General features: G+C 35.6%; 1 non-coding gene across 1 annotated transcript; it reads right to left on the minus strand.

The window, feature by feature from the left end:
* Positions 1-2,713: 2,713 nt before the first annotated feature.
* On the minus strand, positions 2,714-2,820 carry LOC136210127 (small nucleolar RNA R71). Its single transcript, XR_010677834.1, has one exon. It is a non-coding gene; the product is annotated as a small nucleolar RNA R71 (small nucleolar RNA).
* Positions 2,821-22,201: the final 19,381 nt, after the last annotated feature.

Below are 22,201 nucleotides of genomic sequence, written 5' to 3' on the forward strand. Positions count from 1 at the left end.
GAGTGAGAGGATGAAGAAACCACTTGTTGTGTGGAGGTTGATGACTATGGAGATGGGAGAGATGTTGGTGGTTCAACTATAGTTGGTTGTAACATGTCGTTTGGGTCGGGTAGCTATTCAAATGGGTTAGTCGGCTTAAACTATAGGGAGAAGTGGAAGGAAACGAAAGGTCATGGGAAAAGACGGATTGTGGATGAAGAGGGAAATAAATTTGAACATGATCATAAAGAAGAGGAGTTAGTAGAGGAGATTGATGAAGAGGAGAACCAATCCGAGAATGAGCTAGTAAGACATGAGGAGAGTGATTATTATGAAGGCGAGTTCGAGGATGAGGTTGAAGAGAGAGAGCACGCTTCCAAAGATGAAATATGTGAGCATGGTGAACTTTGTCATAGTGCATATGAGTTTGATCATGATGAAAATGGTAGAGTTTACCACGGGGAGGATGAACGTCGAAGCATTGAGTGGAACTGTTAAGCCCAAAATATACCTAAAATATCATATATAAATACATTAAATTTACATTGAAATCGTGCAAAATATATTCATTTAGAGTACTTTTACGTCTTTATTTACTTCTTTGATGCAAGGTACTTAATTATTTGGTTAAATCCAAATAGGAGCTAAAACGGAGCTAAAACGGAGGAAAAACCTAAATTACGTGCCAAGAATACGTATCAATCAGGAGACCGACTCAAGGAAGACGAGAAACAGTCGAGAGACGGGGAAGAAAGCCCCTGTCGCGACTGAGATTTTGAGAATCTCAGTCACAACAAATGAACACCAGTCACCGGAAATTCGAAGTTTTCAGCTCGCCCCTTCACCCCCTGTCGCGACTGAGATTCTCGGAATCTCATATGAGCCAGCGAAGAATTCTGCACAGTTTTCACATGTTTAAATCCAAGAAACGCGTCTGTTCGTTTGGATAAAAGCGACCCTTCACCAATGGACACGACCCTTCAATTACAACCCTTCACCACTATAAATAAGTGATCAATTTCAGAAATCAATGTTGTTGGCTAAGTTAGAAAAGTTAGAGAAATCAGAGAGTTATTATGTTGAGTTTCTGATTCAGAAAGAGTCAGAAAGTTAGATTTCATTTCTGTATAAACAAACTTGCTGTACACAAGTTGTTATTAGATTAGTTATAAACACAGTAGTATTAGTTTAGTTTCAAAGGTTGATCAGAGACAAGTTTTCATTCTGGTAGTGGACTGACCGGTCTCTATTCCGAAGATTCAGCGAGAAGAACTAGCGGCTGAAGCGCAAAGAGGTCTGACAAACCTACGGAGTTTGAGGGAAAGATTGACAACCCGGATCTCAAAGTTTTCGTCAAAATGCTATCCATGTTTCTTCCTCTCTGTTAACTTGTGAAGATTCACAATTCACTAATAATATATTTATTTTATACAATACATTCTTCCTGTTGTTATTTTGATATTGTTCTGACAAAATGATTTTCAAAATGATAAATTGGTGTTTTTATTAAAACGTTTTATACAATCATATTTATAAAGAAACTTTGTTGAACACTTGAAAGAATTAGTTTTTACGGAAGATATGATCGTGACCGCGGCTTATCGGATATAAAATACTAATTTGATTAAGGTAGAAATCTGCTCCGACCCAGAGAGATTTCTACGGTTCAAAGCCATTTAATTGCATAAATTCTTGTATTATTACATGTTCATAATCATACCAAAGTTATAGTTGCTTTCTTTGCTTAATGAAAATAAGTTTTATACCTTCGATTTATTCCAAATACGAAAGCGTCTGTCTTATAATCAAAATCTCAAGACAGAATTGTTCTCTAAGTTCAATATAATATTCTTATCTAATCCTAATTTATCCGAACCAATACAATCAATTAAACGATTTTCTTTAGTTACATCTAAAGACGTGAATAAAACTGAATTAAACAAGTTTTTAGTTAAAAAGCGTTCCCTGTGGGTTCGATATCTTTTATTACTACAAGCGTATACCGTCCACTTGCGGAAATCGCTTAACAAGTTTTTGGCGCCGTTGCCGGGGAACGCCAAAATTTTTAACAAAAATTTAGATTTTTTCGTGTTTTATTTCGAATCTAGGTTTATACATATTTATTTTAACTTTTGCAATTTATTAATTTTAATTTACTAATTTATTTATTTTTCAAATTCTGCTTTGTAGGTAGTTTCGGTTCGTGCAAGATTTCAGGTTCATGCGCAGTTCTCGAAGTTTGGGCACCCCACCAGACCCTATAGACCCAGAAATTGAAAAAACCATTAGAAAGAACAAGAAAAACAAGAAAAACAAAAATAAGACTCCAGTAAAAACACATACCGAGCCGGAAAAAATGGCAAACCCACCAACACTTATGGATTACGCTAGGCCAGGTGTGACCGGTGCAACCAATAGTATCGTTAGACCCAGAATCACCGCAAACCAATTTGAAATTAAGCCAGCTTTGCTTAATATGTTGCAAAATAATGTAACATTTTACGGGTTACCTAACGAAAATCCTAACACCCATTTGACAAATTTCCTTGAAATTTGTGACACTTTTAAAATACCAGATGTGACTGCCGAAGCAATCAAACTTCTCCTTTTTCCTTTTACTTTGAAGAATAGAGCCAAAGAGTGGTTAACTTCAATGCCTGCCGCAACTTTTGAAACTTGGGAACAATTAGCCGAAGCTTTTTTATCAAAATATTTTCCTTTAGCAAAAACCGCAAGAGTCATAAAAGAGTTAACTTCTTTTTCTCAAAATGATAATGAGACTCTTTATGAGACTTGGGAACGTTTCAAAGAACTTCAATGTTTATTCCCACACCACCAATTACCCGCTGAACTTTTAATGCGAACATTTTACAATGGACTAAATCCTACAACTAGAGGTTCATTAGATGCTATGTCGGGAGGGCTATTTATGAAGAAAACATCAGCCCAAGCAAGAGAACTTTTGGAGGAAATGGCAATCAACAGCAGTATGTGGCCTGCGGAACGTGGACATATACCGGTGGCAAAACCATCATCCTCAACCACATCATCAGTTAAAGGTATAGTGGAACTTGATCCAGTCGAGATGTTACGAGCCCAATTTTCTGCTTTATCGCACAAAATTGATAGGTTTATGGCACCGTGCAATACCAATGGTAATCCAATCCAAAAGGATGTGGATTATGAAAATATGAGTGAGATCGAACAGGTAAATTTTGTCCAAGGGCAAAACCAAACTAATAATCCTTATTCTACTACTTATAATTCTGGATGGAGGAATCATCCTAACTTTAACTGGAAAGATAATAATAATGCAAATGCTAATCAAAATCGTACCAGTAATTATCAAAATCAGTCAAGAGATACGATTAGCACTTTATCTTCTAAAATCGATAAATTCATAGATGTTATCAGTGGAAAAATACGTAATCACGACGATGGTTTTAAACGGATCGAAAATAAATTCGATCAGCTTATTAAAAACCACTCATCTAGCATCCATAATTTGGAGGTCCAAATTGGTCAACTTGCTAAATCAATTTCATCCCGAAAAGAGGGAAGTCTTCCCAGCCATACGGAAGAAAATCCGAAAGAGCAGGTAAAGGCTATCACTCTTCGTTCAGGGAAAAATTATCTAGGTCCGGAAATGCCCGGAGATGCAACATTACCAGGAACTGATTTACCAAAGCCCAAAGAAGATATCTTAAACACAAAAAGTTCACCAATTGACTCAAGTACAAAAACTTTTGTACCCAAACCACTTTTTCCGCACAAAGTCCGAAATAAGGACTATGACCAACAACTCTTAACGTTTTTAGACAAACTTAAAAATTTGCACATTAATTTGACGTTCATGGATGCAATTACGCAGATTCCTAACTATGGTAAGTTCTTAAAGGATTTGATTTCAAAGAAAATTAGTTGGGAAGTAATTTCATCCATTTCGTTAACTGAAGACTGTAGTTCAATTGTGTCAAGTAATTTGCCCACTAAACTCAAAGATCCCGGATGTTTTACTATTCCGTGTAAGTTGGGAGATATCGAATTCCCAAGTTGTCTTTGTGATTTAGGAGCAAGTATAAACTTAATGCTGTTGTCTGTTTTTAACAAGTTAGGTTTAGAAGAAGATATCAAACGTACCAATATGGTTTTGCAATTAGCGGATCAAACCACTAAGAGACCATATGGTATAATTGAAGATGTTTTAGTCAAAGTCGATAAATTTATTTTTCCTACCGATTTTGTTATATTAGATTTTGCATATGACGTTAATTGTCCACTAATTTTTGGTAGACCGTTTATGAACACAGGACGTGCTCTAGTTGATGTGTCGGAAGGAAAGTAGTCTTGAGGATAGGAGAAGATAAAATCGAGTTTAATATGAACAAAGCGATGAAATATCCTATGGAGGAATTCGCTTGTATGAAACTTGATTTAGTTGAAGAATGTGTCAAAGACGTTATTCAAAAATGATGAAATAATAGAACCTATAATGGGTGAAGAATTAGAAGATAAGGACCCAGAGCCTTTGATTCGAGAAGATGGACCAGTTCCGCCTTCGATTGTAATACCCCCTAAATTAGAACTTAAAGAATTACCCAGTCATTTGAAGTACGCTTTCTTAGGTGAAGGCGATTCTCTACCTATAATTATTTCTAACAAATTAACAAATGATCAAGAAGAAAAATTGAAAGAAGTTGTTAGAAATAGGATAGGAAGTATGGAATGGAAAATTTCAGACTTAAAAGGAATTAATCCTAGCATCGTAATGCACAGAATTCACTTAGAAGAAGATAAGCCACCTAAAGCGGATAGGCAAAGACGCTTAAATCCGAACATGAAAGAAGTAGTAAAAAATGAGATTACTAAACTTTTAGACAATGGAATCATTTATCCGATCTCGGATAGTGAATGAGTTAGTCCAATCCATTGTGTACCTAAAAAGGGAGGCATAACTGTTGTAAGGAATGACAAAGGTGAATTAATACCTACACGAACCACCACCGGTTGGAGGGTTTATATAGACTATAGGAACCTAAACAAAGCAACTAGGAAAGATCATTTTCCTCTACCTTTCATTGATCAAATGATCGAAAGGATAGCCGGTCATGCATTTTATTGTTTCCTAGACGGTTATTCCAGATTCTTTCAAATTTACATTTACCCGGATGACCAAGACAAAACAACCTTCACGTGGCCTTATGGAACATTTGCATATAGGAGAATTCCCTTTGGTCTATGTAATGCACCAGCAACATTTCAACGATGTATGACAGCAATATTTAATGATTTCATTGAAGATATAATGGAAGTTTTCATGGATGATTTTTCAGTTTATGGAGATTCTTTCGATGCATGTTTACAGAACTTAGATAAAGTATTGTCTAGATGTGAAGAAACGAATTTAGTATTAAATTGGGAAAAATGTCATTTCATGGTAGACGAAGGAATTGTTTTAGGTCATAAGATATCTGAAAAAGGTTTAGAAGTGGATAGAGCAAAGACTTCAGTTATAGAAAAATTAGCCCCACCAACTACTGTTAAGGGAGTAAGATCATTTTTAGGTCATGCAGGTTTTTACAGAAGGTTTATAAAGAACTTTTTCTGTAATCTCCAAACCACTTACTAATTTGCTTATGAAAGATTCGACTTTTGATTTTAATGAGGATTGTTTACAAGCTTTCGATACATTGAAAACAGCTTTAGTCAGTACACCTATAATATCGAAACCCGATTGGAATTTACCTTTCGAAATTATGTGCGATGCAAGTGATTTAGCTGTAGGATGTGTATTAGGTCAAAGGAAGGACAAGAAACTTCATGTTATATATTATGCGAGTCACACATTGTCCGGTGCACAGTTAAATTACACCACAACTGAAAAAGAAATGATAGCGGTAGTTTTTGCATGTGATAAGTTTAGATCATGCTTGCTAGGATCTAAAGTCATCATTTATACAGATCATGCAACTTTAAGATATTTATTTGCTAAGAAAGATGCAAAACCGCGTCTTATTAGATGGGTCTTATTATTGCAAGAATTTGACATAGAGATTAAAGATAAAAAGGGAGTTGAGAACCTTGTCGCCGATCATCTATCAAGACTTGAAGATGAAAATGGTCCCATCGGTGAAACATTAGGTATTCGAGATGATTTCCCCGATGAATATCTCATGCAAGTAAAAAGTTTCATAGCACCATGGTATGCGGATATAGCCAATTACTTAGCTGCACATGTTGTGCCAGATGGATTAAATTCTCAGCAAAAGAAGAAATTCTTTTCGGAAGTTAAGAAATATTTTTGGGAAGATCCATTTTTGTTCAAAACATGCGGCGATGGAATGCTTAGGAGATGTGTTAGTGAATTTGAATATGACTCTATAATGTTGGAATGTCATGCAAGCGCTTATGGATGTCATAACAGCGTAAGCAAAACAGTAGCTAGAATATTAGAATGCGGATTCTTTTGGCCTACCCTGTTTAAAGACGTCCGTTCATTTATTATCCGTTGTGATAAGTGTCAAAGAATCGGGAATTTAGGAAGGAAAGATGAGATGCCTCTCACAAATATGTTGGAAGTTGAAATCTTCGACGTGTGGGGAATCGATTTCATGGGTCCTTTTCCTACTTCTTTTGGCAAAAATTATATATTAGTAGCCGTAGACTATGTTTCAAAGTGGGTTGAAGCAATTGCAATCCCGACAAATGATTCTAAGGTAGTTGTTAAGTTTTTGAATGAAATATTCAGTCGATTTGGTGTCCCTAGAGTTATGGTAAGCGATGGAGGTACTCATTTCGTAAATAGAAGCTTTGAGTCACTTATGAGAAAATACGGAGTACACCACCGTGTATCTACGCCATACCATCCTCAAACGAATGGTCAAGCGGAAATATCAAATAGAGAACTCAAATGGATACTTGAGAAAACAGTTTCGCCTTCTAGAAGAGACTGGGCACATAAACTTAACGATGCGTTATGGGCATACCGTACTGCATTTAAAACACCTATAGGAATGACACCTTATAGATTAGTCTATGGTAAAGCTTGTCATTTGCCAGTAGAGTTAGAACATAAAGCATATTGGGCTATAAAAACCCGTAATTATGATTTGCAGAGCGCAGGAAAGAAGCGTTTGTTCAACTTAAACGAGTTGGATGAATTACGCTATTTGTCCGACGAAAATGCAAGGGTTTATAAGGAAAAAGTTAAAAAATGGCATGATGCCATCAAAATTAAAAGCTTTATGTTGGGGATAAAGTTTTACTTTTTAATTCCAGATTAAAGTTATTTCCAGGTAAGCTCAAGTCTAGATGGAATGGACCATTTGTGGTTGTTAAAACATTTGATTATGGAGCTTTAGAGCTAGAACATTCTAATGGCGATCGATTTAAGGTTAATGGTAATCTATGCAAAATTTATTACGAATGAGCTCCAATTCAAGCAATTGAATTTGTGGGCGAATTCTATGAAAATTAATTTATTTAGTTTTCATATTTTTAAATTTTTAGTTTTTCTTATTATATGTTCATAATTTTTTATTTTCTTTCTTTTTAATTTAATTTATTTTTATTTTAATTTTTAGGTTAATTTATTTTTGTTTTTATTTTTATTTTTATTTACTTTTATTTTTGAATTTGTGTACAAATAAGGTTTTGTAAAATAAAAATCAAATCTAGTCATGTTTTTAAAATTTTCATTAAGTGTTAAGTGTTTTTGAGAACAATATATATCCAGAAATCTGAGTTGAGATTCTCCATGTTTCAGGATTTGGAAAATCTCAGTTGAGATTCCGAAAATCTCAGTTGAGATTTTTAGTATTTTAAACATTTTGATGTAACTGTAAGAGATTACAGATATCACATTTGAAAAATTCAGTCAGTTAAATCCAAGAGATATCACTTTGACATCTTTTATTTTTAACAGACACAACCTTTCACTTATGTATCTTATATATTCCTGTAGGTTCTGAATTCTTTCATTTCATTTTATCTCTTTCAGATTTCTGAAATTCTTTCTTCAATTCTAAAATCCTACAGACACCATCTTATTTCACAAACATGACCAAATCTCTGAAAAATGTTAGGAAGAACACTTCTGCTCGAAGCAAGAGAGTTGATATCTCTTCTCGCTATGGAGCATGGTTTCCAATCTACAATCATGACGAAGGGAAACGTTATTTGCAGTTTAGATATGCACAATTTTGTGGCATGCTGTATTTGGATGAGTTCCTGAACGAAGAACTCGGGATAAGCGATGACATGAATCACTATCTGACAAATTTGGGATGGACCAAGTTTGCTTCCATGAAGTTTCCTATAATTGGGAATTGGGTTCTAGAGTTTCTATCTACCGTTCGGTTCGTCAATAAGAGGCGTGTTCGTCTCAGTTTTCGTTGTGAAGGGAAGATATTCACTTTTGGATACCCTGAACTTCATTCTTGGTTTGGTTTTCCACCACGGGACACCACTCCGCATCATCCTGGCAGAGATATGACTTCTACAGATATCTGGAGAATGTTGACGGGATTTTGGAGATTCAATCCACGTCTTGCCTACAACAAATCAATAACTTCTAACTCCATGCTGTTTTTGCACAAATTTCTCTGTCATAGTCTATTTGGTCGAGTCCGAAGCAGTGTCGTCCAGAATACCGATTTATATGTGCTAGATGATATTTTCCAAGGTAACACAGTTAATTCCTCAAAGATTTTGATGGAGGGATTAGTTGTCGCTTCCCGTTCGAAGAATTGGACAATAGGGTTTGGGAATATTATATGTGGAATAATCCTAGGTTCCAAGGGATCTGTTTCTGTTCCTTGGACTAATAAGGAACCATTTCCCATAATGAATTACGAGTTTTTGGAAAATGAGGGACTTGTAAAGAGAGAGTTTCGTTCTGGTCCAAAATTTCTTTCTCCTACAGAAAGGGAAATCTTCATTCAAGCAAAGATTGACTGGGCCACTGTTCGTCATATTCCAATTCATAGGGATACTATTTGAGTTTATGTTGTTTGTTTGTAAATAGTGTATATATGTTTGTTGTTTTTATGCATAGGTGTTTTTATGCATATATGTAATAAGGTATTTTATTGTATTTCTTTTCATTATGATTAATAAAGTGCATTAATTCTTTAATTCATTTCTTTTATTTAAGGAACAACCTTTGGTTTTTCTTTAATTTAATGTTTCAGTTTTGTTTATCTCAGTTTCAGGAATTAAAATTTGCATTAATGTCACTTAATTACAAGTGGAGTCGAATAAGTCATGTTAAAATTGTCAAAAACAGTCCAATTTTTACCCAGAAATTCCAGATTCTCAGTTGAGATTCTGAAATCTCGGTTGAGACAGCAAACGAGCAATTTTCAGGAAAAATCCGTCCCCTGGCAAGCTTGCTGTTGCGACTGGTTTGACGGGAATGGGGCTGATTTTTGCCTTTATTCCTTTTCCTACTCTAATTCAATACCTATTACTCTATCCTAATCAATACCTACTCCTTACACCTATTTATATCACCTCTATTTTCACCAATCACTCATCTTTTACTCTTTCCAACACAAAGATTCACTCACCTTCCCCATAAATCTTTACCCTATTCATCTTCTTCTTCCCTAAATCACCACCATTATCTTTTACTCTTCCTTTCATTCTTTCAAATTTCTTCATCTCTTTCACCAAATTTCACAAACAAAAATGCCTAGACAAAAGACAGTTGCTAACAAAACCAAAGCCTCTGAGGTGACTAGATTACGCGTTCAATATGGAGCACCATTTGATATTGCAACGGAGGCCGAAGGACGAAAATTTCGCCATTTTTCTAATAGCCAAGTTGAGTTCGTCGACATGCCTTTCCTTGACACCGAAATGGTAAACATATTTTCTTTTACCGACCGTATTGATGAATATCCATCCGTTCTTGGTTGGACAAGATTTGCCAGTATGCGTTTTCCTAGTAATAAATCGCATATTTTGGAATTTTTGGTCACTTTAACTTATGATAAGAAGAAAGGTATTATCTCTTTTCGAAATAATGGGATTCGTTTTGAAGTCGGGTATGCGGCAATGAACCGATGGTTTGGTTTTCCTACTCGGAATTTTTATTCAAAACCAAAGACTTTTAATGCACACACGGTTTGGCACACTTTAACCAGCCTAGATGTTTTTCATCCGAAGAACACTTCTAGTAAGTTACTTAAGGATAATTGTATCTTTTTCTTTCACAAGTTTTTATCCTTTTCTTTATTTGGTCGGGTTGAAAGTTCAAAGGTGCAAGTCCGTGATTTGTTTGTGTTAGATAGTATTTTTAAGAATTTGACCGTTGATAGTATTGAGATGATATTTACTAATTTAGTTCGAGCTTCCAAGTCCCGCAATAAGCAAGTGCCAATGGGTAATTTAATTACCGGCATTGTTTTGGGTGCTCGGGGTGAATTAGCGGATTATCAAAATATGCCTCATGTTGGTTTGCCTTCCTTGGATATCACGGCACTTCAAAGAGCCAATTTATTGAAGAAATTAGGACCACCCGCTTTTATCTCATACGAGGATCGTACGAGACGTGTTTTTGCTACTTTGGGTGGTGAGGCTTCAAGTTCACAAGGATTAGGTGCCCAAGATGATGATGAGGAGCATGATGAGGAATTTGATGACGAAGAGGAGGAGGACAATGTTGATGTTAATACCAACGAGCAAGCAAATGTGGAACCGAATGTTGAAGAACAAATTGGTTGGCAACGTGTTTTGACACAAATGAACGAGCATAACCGACACATGAATTTGCGGTTAGATGAAGTGGTTGCCAACAATACCGAAATGAGTTCGAGGATAAACACGGTGGATGCCAATATCACTACATTGAGACGTGAGCACAAATCTACTCGTCGCCGGTTGCTATCTTTCTTCGGACGCCAAGGAGTTGAGACTACGCCTTCTCCACCGAGTTCACCTTGATAGGTTTTATCCTTTCTATCTTTTACCTCATTTTCGTTATTATGTTTTATTCGGTTTGGTACAATATTTTTAATTATGTTTGGTACAATATTTTTAATTATGTTTGGTACAATTATTTTTATTATTCTGTTTGAATGTTATCGTACTATATTTTTCAATTCTAATTCGTATGGTTTATTTCGTACTATTTTTCGTGTTTTATCGCTTTTTGCACTGATGAGGACATGCTCCAAATTAAGTGTGGGAGGAGATATTTCATATGCTATTGATAACAGGTAGCGAAATTCTGGTCAACGTCCGTCCCTGTGGGGGCATCATTGGGTTCGGCGGGGGGAAGCTCCGATGCCAAAGTCACTAAGATGATTCAAGGATGCAAACTGAATTGACAAAGGTTGTAAGAATGTGTACCTCGATAGCCTAGGGGATCGGGCTATATATAGCTGGGAAGTTGTAACCTTCAGGTAACTAGAAAGTCTCCATTAATGCTTCATTAATGGCGGTTATGAGTTATCCTTAACCTGGCGGTTTAGCTAATTAATAACTCATTAATGATCTTTTATGGCCAAGTCGACGGCCAGCCGTTATAGAGGCGAATGGAGAGATTCGCCTTATAGGTCCGCCAGCGGATCTCTTGGAGCTGGTCCGTGGAGATCCGCCAGCCAGCTTCCCCTTGGGGATCACTACGTGGCGTACTTTGAGGTGAATATCCCTTTTGGTCCTCAGGATAATATCTCGATGTTATCAGCTATTTATTTTAAGTACGAATGAATGCAACGAATGAGAATGAATGTTATTTATTTAAGTATAAATACATATTGTTATTAATGTTTAAGTAAAGTGTACAATGCAACATTTTCAAAACAGAAATGCAACATTTTTATATTAAGTGCAACATTTTTTTTTAAAAATGACAATTTTTCATAAACATTTTTTTTGTTAAGTATATATATTTCATATGTTTCAAACATTTTAACTTTCAAAATAATGTTAAGCATATTTTAAGGTTATCATTATCGTTAGAAATAATATTTCTATACGGGCAATATTTTTACAAATATTTTTACAAATCTCCGATACGATTTTATCAAAAACGTCTCGAGTAAATGTATATAAGTAAAATTTCTTTAGTTTCAAATCTCTATTTTATATCATGAATTCATGATAAATATAAATCTTATTTTCAATTTTCAATTAGGTTTATAGGCATAAATCAAACTAACAACTTTAGCTTTTTAGCTCGGTATGATTTTCGTCTTACATTAAAAACCAATTGAAGTTTTTAAGGAAACTTTAGCCATAATACATGTTGAATTTCAAGTCAATATAGGATGAATGTGCTATTTTTCTTTTCCCAATTTTTAAATTTTCATTTTTATAACTCATGTTAATTCAATCAAGTAGTCGTATTCTTAACTTTTGGCCACGATTGAGAGGGAAGAACATTAAGTACCGTTTACTTTTGGCCACGATTGCGACCACCCTTATCACGGTCGAGGTATGAAAGGAACGTTAGAAATTAAAGCAAAATTAAACGTGTTTAAAGTTTTAAGTAACGATTGCGTCCACTCATGGCATGGTCGGTACCTCTTAAACGAACACAAAAGCAAATTAATTTATATAAAGTCACGGACGAGACCACCCTTATCACGGGCGTGACTAAGTAAATATATTAAACCTAAGTCCTTAATAAATCTATATTTGTAATAGTTTAGGTTTGGGAAATGAAATTTTGTGCTTTGAAATGCCTTGAGACGAAAGATTCAAAAACATGCGTGCTTACACCGTCCCGAATACTTCAATATAAAAATTGAGATACAAGAAGAATGATATATCTCTTTTACACTAGCTAGTTTGATACTTTGCATATAAATTTACCATGTAAAGTTTATCTTTCGGTTTAACTAATTTAAAGAGGAATATATAGATATATGTTCTATTTATAAAGAGATCGAGTAAAGAATAAATTCAGTGAAATTTTGCTCGGGACTAGCAAAAGCTTAAGTGTGGGAGTTTGTTAAGCCCAAAATATACCTAAAATATCATATATAAATACATTAAATTTACATTGAAATCGTGCTAAATATATTCATTTAGAGTACTTTTACGTCTTTATTTACTTCTTTGATGCAAGGTACTTAATTATTTGGTTAAATCCAAATAGGAGCTAAAACGAAGCTAAAACGGAGGAAAAACCTAAATTACGTGCCAAGAATACATATCAATCAGGAGACCGACTCAAAGAAGACGAGAAACAGTCGAGAGACGGGGAAGAAAGCCCCTGTCGCGACTGAGATTTTCAGAATCTCAATCGCGACATACGAACACCAGTCACCGAAAATTCGAAGTTTTCAGCTCGCCCCTTCACCCCCTGCCGCGACTGAGATTCTCGGAATCTCATATGAGACAGCGAAGAATTCTGCACAGTTTTCACATGTTTAAATCCAAGAAACGCGTCTGTTCGTTTGGATAAAAGCGACCCTTCACCAACGGACACGACCCTTCAATTACAACCCTTCACCACTATAAATAAGTGATCCATTTCAGAAATCAATGTTGTTGGCTAAGTTAGAAAAGTTAGAGAAATCAGAGAGTTATTATGTTGAGTTTCTGATGCAGAAAGAGTCAGAAAGTTAGATTTCATTTCAGTATAAACAAACTTGTTGTACACAAGTTGTTATTAGATTAGTTATAAACACAGTAGTATTAGTTTAGTTTCAAAGGTTGATCAGAGATAAGTTTTCATTCTGGTAGTGGACTGACCGGTCTCTATTCCGAAGATTCAGCGAGAAGAACTAACGGCTGAAGCGCAAAGAGGTCTGACAAACCTACGGAGTTTGAGGGAAAGATTGACAACCCGGATCTCAAAGTTTTCGTCAAAATGCTATCCATGTTTCTTCCTCTCTGTTAACTTGTGAAGATTCACAATTCACTAATAATATATTTATTTTATACAATACATTCTTCCTATTGTTATTTTGATATTGTTCTGACAAAATGATTTTCAAAATGGTAAATTGGTGTTTTTATTAAAACGTTTTATACAATCATATTTATAAAGAAACTTTATTGAACACTTGAAAGAATTAGTTTTTACGGAAGATATGATCGTGACCGCGGCTTATCGGATATAAAATACTAATTTGATTAAGGTAGAAATCTGCTCCGACCCAGAGAGATTTCTACGGTTCAAAGCCATTTAATTGCATAAATTCTTGTATTATTACATGTTCATAATCTTACCAAAGTTATAGTTGCTTTCTTTGATTAATGAAAATAAGTTTTATACCTTCGATTTATTCCAAATACGAAAGCGTCTGTCTTATAATCAAAATCTCAAGACAGAATTGTTCTCTAAGTTCAATATAATATTCTGATCTAATCCTAATTTATCCGAACCAATAAAATCAATTAAACGATTTTCTTTAGTTAAATCTAAAGACGTGAATAAAACTGAATTAAACAAGTTTTTAGTTAAAAAGCATTCCCTGTGGGTTCGATATCTTTTATTACTACAAGCATATACCGTGCACTTGCGGAAATCGCTTAACAAGAACCAATATGGGGCCCCTTATGAGGAAGACGAAGATGGGGTCTACTATGATGAGAATGGGCATCGGTGTGTTGAGTGGGATCGACACGGGGCTCCTTATGAAGATAATGAAGGTAGATTCTATTGTGATGATGAATTGGAGGATGTTGAACGGAACTACAACGAAGATATCTATGAGTATGATGGAGGTAGGTTCCATCATGATGATGAGTTGGAAAATGTAGAGTGGAACCGAAGCGAAGAAGCTTATGATGATGAAGATCGGTTCGGAGACGACTATGAGTCGGGAAAAATTGGGTGGAACCGAAATGAAGGCACTTATGAGTATAATGAAGGTCGGTTCCGAGATGACTATGAGTTGGGGAATGTTGGGTGGAACCGAAATGAAGATGCTTATGATGGTGAAGGAAATCGGTTCCAAGATGAGGATGAGTCGAGAAGTGTTGAGTGGAGCCAAGTTGAAGACACCTATGAAGTTGATGATGATGGCAATGAGCACAATGTGTATTTGGTGACTAGGGTGCCAATGCCTAGTGAAGAGGAGCCTAGTCAACGTCATCGATTATTTAGAACTCGATGCTTAGTTCTTGAGAAGAAGTGTGAGATGGTGATCGACGGAGGAAGCCAAGTGAATATCATTAGTCGGTCCGCTATGAGCAAGTTTGGGTTGGTTCCCGAGCCACATCCTAGACCTTACCGCCTTGGTTGGGTCAATGAGCTGGAAAAGCTTCAAGTTACTCATTGGTGTAAAGTTCCTTTCACTATTGGAGCTTATGGGGATGAAGTTATGTGTGATGTTGTGGAGATGGGTGCTTGTGATGTGCTACTTGGTAGGCCATGGCAATTTGATTGTGATGCCTCACATGCGGGAAGAAGCAACACCTACACCATACGCAAAGGCGGAATCCGATATGTCCTTACACCTTTGAAGAGTTCTCCTAGTAAGAAAATGGAGACCACTTTGGAAGATTGTCCAACTCGGGAGTTGAATGTGAATGGGTGCATTGGTGGAACGGTTGAGACATTGAATCATTTTGACTTGGGTTCCATGGATGATTTAGCTAGCCACTCTCTTAGTGAAGTCAAATCCAAAGAGGAGAATGAGGTTGAGAAGGGGGGTAGCAAAGGTGGAAGTGAGGAAGTAGAGCCGATGTTCACGGGTGACAAGCACGTGTCTTTTAATGAGCCACATAAAGGGCTTCCTAAAGGGCTTCCACCTTTGAGGAAGCTACCACGAGACATAGCTTGGGATCCGGGAGATAGTGCACCTAGCTCTACATATGGAGAGTTGAGCTTGAGAGAGGAGGATGAAGGTTGCTCCATGATGCCTATTGATAGCACCGGGACACCTAGCACATGCCACATGCAAAAGAATCGAGTCACTCATTGGGTAAAATCTGAACTTATTCTTTTGTGCTTTGTTGAGATACTTGTGTTGGAATCTTGGGTGTGTATGTTGAGGGAGAACCTTCCCTATGATGAGCCCATGAGAGGTGATCTTGTTGTGAGGGATGTGAACTTTATGTTGAGGGAGAACCTTCCCTATGATGGAACCATGAGGGGTGATCTTGTTGTGGGCTTTGGTGATTGTTTGTTGAAGGGGAATGGCTTCCCGTGGAATATAGAGAAGATGGAAAGAGGTTAAGACTTGGTAAATTCGGAATTCACTATTGTGTGCCTTATTGACATGTATGTGTGTGGATATATGTTGTGCTTGTTGAGAAAGCATCAACCTTATGAGGAGTCAATGAGAAGTGATCTTGTGATGAAGAGATTGGGGTTTATGAAGTCTTTGATGCATGGGGATAGCCGCCCGAGAGGTGTTGAGAAGGTAGAAGAAATTCAAGACTTGGGGAGTAATGGCCAAGTTAGTAACGTGGCAAGTCTTGAAGTTCCGGGATTGTTAACCCAAGGTGAGGGAGGAGCTACTATGTGTGTGCTTGGGTTCACTACGATGTGGGTTAACAAATGTCGTCGGGATATTCCGTTTGATGTGGGCCATGGGCAGGGAGAGATTGAGCATGATAGCCAAGTTAGTGGAATGAGTGATAGCAAAGTCCGGGCATATTCAAGTCAAAATCATGTTTGGGTTGTGAATAGTACTCAAGGGATCGCTCCAATTTGGGTTGATATATGGCACCGGGAGATTCCATTTGAGGTCGACTATGAGCGAGTGAAGGTTGAGCCTAGCATTCGGGTTGATGGCGTGAGGTATATTGAGGTCTGGGCATATTCGACTCAAGGCCATATTGGGGATTTGAAGAGTGCTTATGGGATTGATCCTAGTTGGGTTGATACGTGTCGTCGGGACATTCCATTTGAGGTAGGCCATGAGCGGAAGAGGATTGTGTTGGTTCCTCAAGTTCGTGATGGGGAGATCAAGAGGGTCCAATGGTGGTCCATTCAATGAAGTGAGAGGCGTTGAAAGACCATCCAAGCATTTATTGGGAAGTGGTTTGACAAGCTTCGCCAAGACATACCATTTGATGTTGGTAGAAGATTCGATATTGGTGGAGATTGGGAGATGAGTACCATGGAAGGTGAGAGCCGGGGTGAGGCACTTGTTAAGATATGGCGAAAGGCTCGTGAGGAGAAGGTGAGTCCGGCAATATTTGGAGTGGACTCCTTGAATTCATCTCGAACAACATCTTGGTTCGATTTGAGGGCTTGGATCCATTCACAACGAACATGTCTCATCAATATATGGCAAGCAACTTGGGGTCAAGTTCTTTTTAAGAGAGAGTGTATGATGAGGGCATCTTTCCTCTAGCAAACGACTCCAAAGCCGAGGGATGAGGAGCTTAGTGTCAAAGCTAGCGAGGGCTATTGAGAGCCACCCAAAGAGGAAGGAAGCAACGACAATCATCATAGCACGCGGGGCGTGTCTATCGTTACGCGGGGCGTGCGGAGCCCAATCCGGGAAAAGAGTCTAGAAGCTCATCCACGCGGGGCGTGCTTCCTCAAACTCGGGGCGCAGATCAGGCGTCCGGAAATAGAGCTAACCAGAAGGTCAACTACACGGGGCGTCATACCAGATACGCCACGAGTAAACCCCATCAACAAGACGCATCAAGTTCAGGAGCTTCACTACGCGGGGCGTAGCAAGATCCACGCAGAGCGTGTCCCGCCAGGAGAATACTTCTTCCCCAAGTTCTTCATGCTATGGAGCACTCCTTATTTACATTCTATGTCACTCCCTATTTACAACCATACCACCCCTTTATATTTAACCCAATTTACCCTTATCTTTACATTTTACTTAGTTATGTAATTTGCCCTTTTATGTAATTTGGCAAATTAGGTTTTGAGATGATATAAATCCATCTCTTTCTCTTTGTAATGTTCAACTTTTGATCAATCAAATATTAATCTTCTTCAAGAAGCTTGTTAAGGTTTTCACCTTCAACAATGGGGGATCTTTGATTTCCTACGGATTTAGTCCGTAAAACCCGGGATTCACTCCTTCTAGTTTAGCTAGAGAAGAAATATCTTTGTAAGTTTACGATTAAAACTTTCAGATAAAACCGATCTGTATCACAGTCAGTTTTTTTATTTCAATATATAGTCATACACATGTAAATCGCATTGTAGGTTGTCGAGTTAGACTATTTTTTACAATATATGAAAAAAGAATAGCAATAAAATTATTAATGAAAGATCCAGTTTTATCCGAAATCAATCTATAATATAACATGATCGATTATTTTTGTCCAGTTTCTCTCGCCTATTTCTTTTATAACATTTACCCTTTTTATCATATAGAATCTAGAAAGTTAATTTATCCTTTTAAATAAATTCGGGAATCAAATCAATCGTTTTTCAACTCAAGCCTAAACCTAATCTAAGTTGGAAAAAGATCTTTCTTTCTATCTTATTAGTAAAGCATAAACGAAACGCCCTATAAATCAAACTAAAGCGCTAAAAACCAACGAGGCTTTCACACAAGTTTCTTAATCACTTTCTTGTTCGAGTCCAAGCCTATGTTTGCTTAGTAAGTAAGCTCGAGCTGCGCGAAAGGAAAGGTTTTTTTTATCTAATTATGTAATACAAGGCGAGTAACCTATTTATAATAAAGGGTCTTTTCTTGTTGGGCTTGAATGTGCACCTTATTATTAGGGTCAAATACATAAATATCATAATTAAGTACAAAATTACAACTAAGTCATATCATCAAACTTGATTCTTAATATGTCATTATACTCTATAAATTATGATTTTACACTATAATTTAAAAATTGTAGACTCTAATTCATAAATCATAAACCTTAGAAAATATATTCTAGACTTCTAATTTATAAATTCTAATCCTAAAAGTATATTAAAAGTACTGAGTTTACTAGTTTGACATAATCCAAAATTATGATTTGACATAGTTGTAAATAGTTTTTCAAAAATGAATTTCTGTGTAATTTTCCCTTATTATTATGAAAAGGGGAAACATAAGGGGTAGCTTGCTTCCACTTGGTCATTTTCCAAAGTTGGAGAGATAATGGGTTTTTTTATTTCAATTTATAGTCGATTTAGATAAGATTGATAAAAAAAAATTAGTTAAAAAAATATGATTTCAAATATCAACTTTTTCTTAAAATTATCAGTATTTTATATTTAAAACTGCTAATTAATCATTTTATGACATTCATCGGGTTCTTGATTATTGTTATAAATATAATAGTTGTCTCATCATAATTGTGTTTCATATTTCATCATACGCGTGTAAATTGCATTTTAGGTTGTCAAGTTAGATTATTTTTTATAATATATGAAAAGAATGTAACAAAATTATTAATGAAAGATCAGTTTTATCCAAAATCAATCTATAATATGATCAGTTATTTTTGTTCAGCTTCGCTCACATATTTCGTTTATAACATTTAATCTCTCTGTCATCTAGATTTTAAGAAGTTAATTTATTCTTTTAAATAAATTCAGAGCATTAATAGACCGATTTTCAAATTTGGAGAGACAAAATTTTAAATGTAGTTTAGTTAATAACTTACATAGTTAGATTAGGTTATTCATTTATAAAAACATATGTCTGTTTACTTTCTCAAATTCACTTTTTCTCTTTTCTATTTCGTTTCCTTTTTGTTCTACATTTTCTTCATCTTGTAATCTTCTTCTTCCTCACATGATGAATATAATTCCATTTAATTTTATGCAAACTTAAGATGGTATCAGAGCAAAATGATATGCTTTTGCAATTCTGATTCTTTATACTCGATTCAATTTTATCCATCTTTTCTTTTTCATCATGATCCATGAGTTTCTTCTATTTTCATCATTAAAACTTGAATCCCTAATATTTCTTGATGTTCTTCTGTTTCATCATTGAAACTTGAATCCCTAAGTTTTCTTCAGTTTCATCATTGATAATGGTTCGAATTGAAGAGAAAATTTCCAATCAGTATTATTTGCATCCAGGTGAAAACCCATATCTTCTTTTTGTTCCCAATCTTTTTACTCGGCTAGATTATCATAGGTGGTGTAGGAGTATGAGGATGGCTCTTATGTCAAAAAATAAGTTGGAATTTATTGATGGAACTTTGACTATGACGGTTCAAGGTTCATCGTTATTAGCATCATGGAAGCGATATAATAATCTTGCCCTTTTTTAGCTGGTGAAAACTTTATCTTTTTCAATTGCAAAAAGCATCTTATGGTTGGACAACGCCAAAACGGTATAAGATAATCTGAAAGAAAGATTTTCGTAGGCATATGTTTTTCGTATTGCAAATTTACAAGGAGAAATTTATACAATCAAGCAGAATTCTAGGTTTGTCATTGATTACTTTGCTAATTTACAGTTGTTATGGGATAAGTATGTCACTTTGTGCAAGTTTTCCACTTGTATTTGTGGTGGTTGTGTTTGTAATGGGTGTGTTTGTGATATATCTCATGCTATAAAGATGAATCGAGACAAGGATGTGGTTATATATTTCTTGAAAGGGTTGAATGAAAAAAATTCAAATGTTAAATCACGAATACCGATCATGGATCTATTACCAAGCATCAACAAAGCTTTTTCTTTAATCTTGCAACATGAAAGATAGTTTACTATCTTGCCTAAAATGGAAACACAAGATTTAGCAGCAGCTGTACAAAACTTCCAGGCCTCTCGAAGGCCATTTGTTAATCAACATGGGTCAAGTCTATGGTGTGTTCTTTTTTGTAGTAAGAAACGACATAATGTGGATACTTGCTATAAAAAGCATGGGTATCCTCCAGGGTATGTTTTTAAAAAGAAGGTTGTAAGAGCTAATCTTATAGAGGTGATGAGATTCAAGAAGGTTTGATTCTTGATTCAACTAGGCAAAATTGCAAATTCAATTTTGTTGGAATTTTAGGAGCTTTACTGAAAGTTTTTACACAGGGTCAGATGGCACAGATCTTGTCTGTCTCCCAGGCTCAAATGGAAAGGCAAAATAAATCTTCTTCATCACAAGATAATTATGCTACTAAAGGATGTGTTTCAGCTATTCAAGAACAAGGTCAATTGGCAACTGGAAAGTATATAGGCATGAATTCTACTGCAATTCTAACTTCAGTTGACACAACTATGCATGATTGGATTATTTATACTTGTGCTAGCAATCATATAACTAGGTTTTTGCATATTCTTATTAATTGTCAACCTGTGCATAACTGGTTTGTTGTTTTACCTAATGGTGTGAAAATGTAATCAACTTGCATTGTTACTATCAAAATTTCGAAGGACTTTATTTTAACTGATGTTTTGTATATATAAAACTTTATATATAATTTGATCTTTGTGTCACAACTGAGTAGACTAAGAAATTATAGCCTTACATTTTTATCAAAACAATGTTTGGTACAGGATTTGAAAACCAATAAGGTGATTAGTTTAGTTAATGAGAAACAAGGATTATATCATCTTAATGTTGCATATGCTGATGATTCTGTTACTGATATATCATATAATGTTTCTGTCAATTTTTTTGATGTAATTTTTGTTTCTACCAGAGTTGTGGTTGATGATGTAAATGTTTTGTTGGATTCCTTTGTTGTTAATCGTCAAATTATTAATCAAAACTTGCATAGAGTTTGGCATTATCATTTTGGCCATTTATCTAATGAAGGGTTACGTATATAAAACCTAATTTGGATGGTTTAATTGTTGAGAATTATTTTATTTGTGATATATGTCCTTTGTCTAAACATCGAAAATTCCATTTTCTATGAGTATTATTGGGGTTGCTAATCATTTTGATATTATGCATATGGATATTTGGGGACCTACGGTAAATTCAATAGAGGGTTATATGTATTTTTTGACAGTGGTAGATGGTTTCTCTCGCATTACATGGGTTATGTTCTTTAAATTAAAGTATGAGTCTTTAAATTAAAGTATGAGGTTCCTAATTTAGTCAAGAAGTTTGTTGAAATGATTAATATATAATTTGCTAAGATGATTAAAATTCTTAGGACACGTAAAGGTTTAGCATTTAAGTTAGCTATTTTTTATGCTGAGAAATGAATTATTCATCAGATTAGTTATGTGGAAACCCCACAGCATAATGGTTTGGTTAAACGAAAGCATCAACATATCTTGAATGTTGATCATTGAAATTTCAGAGTAAATTGCCAACTAAGTATTGGAATCATTTTGTTGCTCATGTTGTTTTTTAAATTAATACGATTCCTTCACCTTTGTGAAAGAACGTTTCACATTGTGAATTAATGAATGGAGTTAAACCTTATAGTGCA

This window comes from Euphorbia lathyris, chromosome 10, assembly GCF_963576675.1.
Source record: "Euphorbia lathyris chromosome 10, ddEupLath1.1, whole genome shotgun sequence".
NCBI lineage: Eukaryota > Viridiplantae > Streptophyta > Magnoliopsida > Malpighiales > Euphorbiaceae > Euphorbia > Euphorbia lathyris.